Genomic DNA, 4,810 nt, shown 5'->3' with positions numbered 1-4,810 from the left:
TTGGTAATGACTCCTCTAGACTTCAGGAGCTCTTTGGAAGACCAGGTGAATGCAACCTATATAACCAGTAGGTGAGTTTGGCATGAAGTTTTGAGAAATTAATCTTTTGCAGATTTTAAGTCATTTTAAACTTTACATTCCTGATGGATTATACTAATTTTATATATATGTATTCATATATGTGTATACTCAGATATACATATCCATCCATACAAATCAGTATAATGTAATAAGCAGCTGGAAACACTACTGTATTCACAGGTGTACTTTTCTTTTGCATCCTGATATTAAAATTTCAGAAGATGAAACAATTCATTATCCAGAAATTACTAAATCATTAATCATTTAACTCAAATTTGGGTTTTGAGTCAAATAAGGGGGGGAAACAGTTTCAAACTAGCTACTTCCTTGTTTTCATATTTGTTTTACACAGATATTTCACTCCACAGGTTTTATGACATTTCATTCTGACAAAATGTTTGCAACATTTATTAACCCTTCAAACTAAAGGGGAGGGGAGAGATGATAGCCAGAAGATTGATGTGTGAGCATCACAATTTATAGCGCATTATCACACAGTGCCATTTCTTTCCAACAGTAAAGCTACAACCCATCATGAGAATAACTTAGAGTGACAAAGAGGATCAGAGTGTAAAGCTACAAAACTGTTTTATTCTTGGAAATCTGTAGGAGAGAAATCCTAGTGACACATCATGGCATGAATGCTGATTGTTTTTATGCCACAGAAAGCCAGTGATTGGAGATCTGACTTCTAGCAGAAAAACACCTGTCTGGGTAAATAATTCTACTCTATTATAAAGAAAGAAGAAAGTGACAGGGTACTTTCAATCAATTTTTAATCGTACCCACAAAAATGGGTATCTATCATGGTGATGTGAGGGGAAGGACAAAGATCATCCTATCACGTTTGTTCATTGGAGAAAAAATATGCTTTTAAGTGGTGTTCCATCATTTCTTGCTGAGCCAGCCTGCCTTTGGTGGATGACTGACTGCTGTCTTTTGGAGGGGGAGCAATTAATTATGGGCTGGCCCAGCTCCCTCAGAGTGCGCTGGTAGGCATCTCGCATGGAGAAGCAGAAAACCTGAGTTTTAAATACGTAGCCAAATGCTTAAGTGTACTTGAAATTATAATTCTGTTATGTAGTATTCTGTTGAATCTCTGCATATCTTTTGTATCCTTTTGTGGGGTTTTTATGTTTTTAGTTACTTATGGTGGTGCAGCTAAACTTCAGACTTTGCAGTGTAGGTCTTTGCTGAAGCCGGGCATCCTGAAGGGAAACAGGCATTTTTATGGAACAATTCCTCTGACCAGTTTTAGACATCTGCATTAGGATGAGACGATTTTCATGTGAGAAGCAGACAGTTCTCTCCACTAAAACCACTAAGAAAGACTAGAAAGGATATGTGTCTTAGTGATGCTCTCATTTGAACAAATGAATTCTGCTGTCTTAAAAACAAACAAAAAATGTACCAGGCTCTTTACTATAGATTAGGTGTGCCTAGGACACAAGGTTGCTGGTGCCTGCAAACAGACTCAAGTAAGGGCAGCTTCTGCCTTGCTGCTTCCCCTGGCCTGCGTAATTAATTTGATTAGGCAATGGAAGGAGACAAGCACAGAGAACCCATGAAGGTTGCGAGATATGGCTGTAGCAAACCCCCAGCAAGAGAACTCATGGGGACTGCTGGGCCAACCCTTATGTACCCAGTACAAACTCATCTGTGAGGCTGCCCATCACGCACTTCTATTGATTTTCTCTGACGGTGGCAATCCTTGAGCCAGTTTGGTTCATTTTCGTACCCATGTCAAACAGACCCAAACAGAAGATGAGATGCTCTTCTTACAGAGGATGCTTGTGTTTGTAAGGATATAGCTAGTTTCTTCAGAGTTTGAATTACTTTTGTTCTGAAAGTAAATCAATGAGTTTTACTGTGGAGAAAGGGTTAGAGTGCTGTTTAGGCCTATATTTTTAGCAACAGCAGTTAACAGTAGTCTTTTCCAATAGAGAGTGTTGTCTAGAGCATGGAGGAGAGGTAGCTGCAGGGACGGGGAAGAAAGGATCTTCTTGAGAGTGCTGAAGGAAGTAATCTGGCTTCATACTTTAATGATGATATGACTTCTTTTCAACATCTTTCAAGTGTGTTTCATAAAGATTTTTGTATTTCTATTTAGTGCTGAATGCTAAAACAAATCCATGTGGTTGAGGACTTTCTACTTTCTCCCTCAATTAGTCCTCTCCCATTCTTCTTTTCTTTTTGCTTTGACCGACTGAGTATTTTTTCCTTTAATATTTTAGCCTCCTGGGAATTTAAAGTACAAACACTTCCTTCTTCCAGTCAACTCTTGCTCCCACTCCAAGCCTCTTCCCTTTGCAGAACATACAAGGAGTTAATGATGCACAGTGTTTCCGTGGCATCCAATCTTATTTAAGGAGAGGATGATGTCTTCAAGTAGGGGGTACTTGTCTCTCAAGAGTGTCTGATCCTCTGGAAAATGAATGTAACTTGTTCAAATACTTGCTGTTTCCACCTCTCTGAAAATATATTATCCCCAGTAGTTTGAAGGAAAATATAGCTAACTGGCATTTTGTCAGATTTTACGTATAAATTTTAAGGAAGTTAATAACAACTTCTCTAAGGAGTTAACATAAGACCTCTAGAAAAGGTAGTTGGGAAAAGGATCAGAACAACTGATAAAGTTAAATAACAAAAATGTAGCAGAGCAGTAGGGTCAGGCATGTTTTGTAGGCATACCCAGTTGGACATAGCGAGGGGGCAGTCTCCAAATGAAAAGGTTCAGAGCATATCTGGAAACTTGCACGGACCTCAGAGGCTGCTCCTCTGCTTGCTACATGATCTAGGGTTCATTTTTCTCCCAACACTTGGTGGTCCTCCTGCGCAGGGCACATAAAATGAAATGGAGCAGGATTACAGCCACACTCCTTCCTGTCTCTTCTGTGTCACCTTCTTCTGTGGCCAAAGGAGAGATCACTATCCCAAGGAATTTTATACTCAGAGACCCAGGATTTTCCCTCCCTGTTACGTAAAATGAGCAATATTATCTTAATTTTTCACATTGGTCCATATTTTTCTGGGGAGGAAGAGTGCCCATTTGTCTTGCAAAAGTTTCTTCTGAGCATTGTGAACAAATAAGAGTAAGGACTAGCAGTCCACATCTCTTACCCAACAGGTTGTATCTGCATTTAAGTAAAAAGGAAAAATTTTTAGTTTCTTTTAAGTATCAGAAAAGAAGGATGATAATAGCTGTGGAAATTTTCTACACAATTCAAAACAAACTGGGGTTGAACTTGGGCCATTTTTTTGGTGGATCATGATCTATATATATTTCAACTCATTTGTCTTTTTTGATACCTAAGGTCATGAGTTTTCATCTAAAAAATGTCAAAGAAGTTCCACCATAAGAGAACACTTTACTACACCTACATGTCCTCCTTGGGAGAAGATAGAGAACAAACTGTGCAGATGTTAGATGTGTTGCTTAATGAGGTGCTAGAGAGCACTCAGGCACAAAGGATCTGTTGGAAGGACCTGGACAGAATAGTGTGTGGTCAAGTGAGGAATCATGATGCAGATGCTTTCATGCAGCGAGCTATAACAAGGCTATAATATCAATAATCTACATGTTAATGAGTCAGAAATCTTCAGATTAAAGCTTTCCCAAGTGAGCTGTGAGACAGCAGACCTTGACAGCTTTACTGCTGTTGAATAGGACAGCTTTCTTAATACTAGTTGATAGGTTTTTTGTCTATCACTTTCATGGAGAATGTAAGACCTCCAAATGAATCCTTCTGTTCCAGAAACAGAAAAAACCCACGGCTTTTATAAATGTTTTGTGTTGCTGTCATCATCATAGTTGCTATTATGAGGATTTTTGTATCTATGGGAATGTAAAAAAGGATATATAGAGCTGAATGGAGATAAATCTTAAAGCTAAGTACAAAATTTTGAGGTTACTTTTAAGATTCAAATTGGTTTTGTTTCATGCTGGGACAAACAAAAAATTTCTGAATGTTTGGAAAAACAAAACTATGTCAAAATGTGCATTTTCTGTCTGCAAAGGTCAGGTTTTCCATTCTAGTCTCTTTCTGATTAGAAATGTTCAGAGAGTCCTTAACTTCACAGCTTAAATTTCAGAATGACAACATCCTTGAGGATGTAGCAGGAAAATATTTTATTTTCAAAGCCCACAACATTCTTCAACAAAAACACATTTCATGAGTATACTCTAGGCAGTGTTAAGGGTAGGCACATGGGCTTGGACACAGCACATCATACATAAATGTAATAATACATGCCCAAAGTGGTCCCAATCTCAATAGTCAAACTGGAGAAACGATATGTTTATTCCTTACCATTAAATGGTGCTAATGGGGTCTAGAAAGCAGATGTAGGGTTTATTTCAACTGGTGGGCCATGTAGGGTCTCCACATTAGAGGCAGCCTGGGCTAAATTATATCTACCCTGAAGTTTCTGATAGCTGATTATTTTAATTCAAATTTAGGACACTGTACTAACTGTGTTAAAATACCATCCCTGGGTGAGCTGGTTTGGGTGCTCCAGGGTGGCATTCACTGCCTGAGGACTCCATACTGAGGGATGCATTTGACATCATCTATCAGCAACACGCATGGGACCGACCACTTATGCCCATACGATGTCCTTGTCTCTTCAGCTGACTGGCTTTCAAAACTGCTTATTGAAGCACTTGAAAATTTGCAGGTGCTCCATGAGGAGCCTTAGCAGCACAAAGCCACCCAGGGTAGGTTAAAAA

This window comes from Strix aluco, chromosome 2, assembly GCF_031877795.1.
Source record: "Strix aluco isolate bStrAlu1 chromosome 2, bStrAlu1.hap1, whole genome shotgun sequence".
Classification (NCBI taxonomy): domain Eukaryota; kingdom Metazoa; phylum Chordata; class Aves; order Strigiformes; family Strigidae; genus Strix; species Strix aluco.
The sequence above is the reverse complement of the archived record's forward strand: the minus strand, read 5'-3'. Positions refer to the sequence as shown.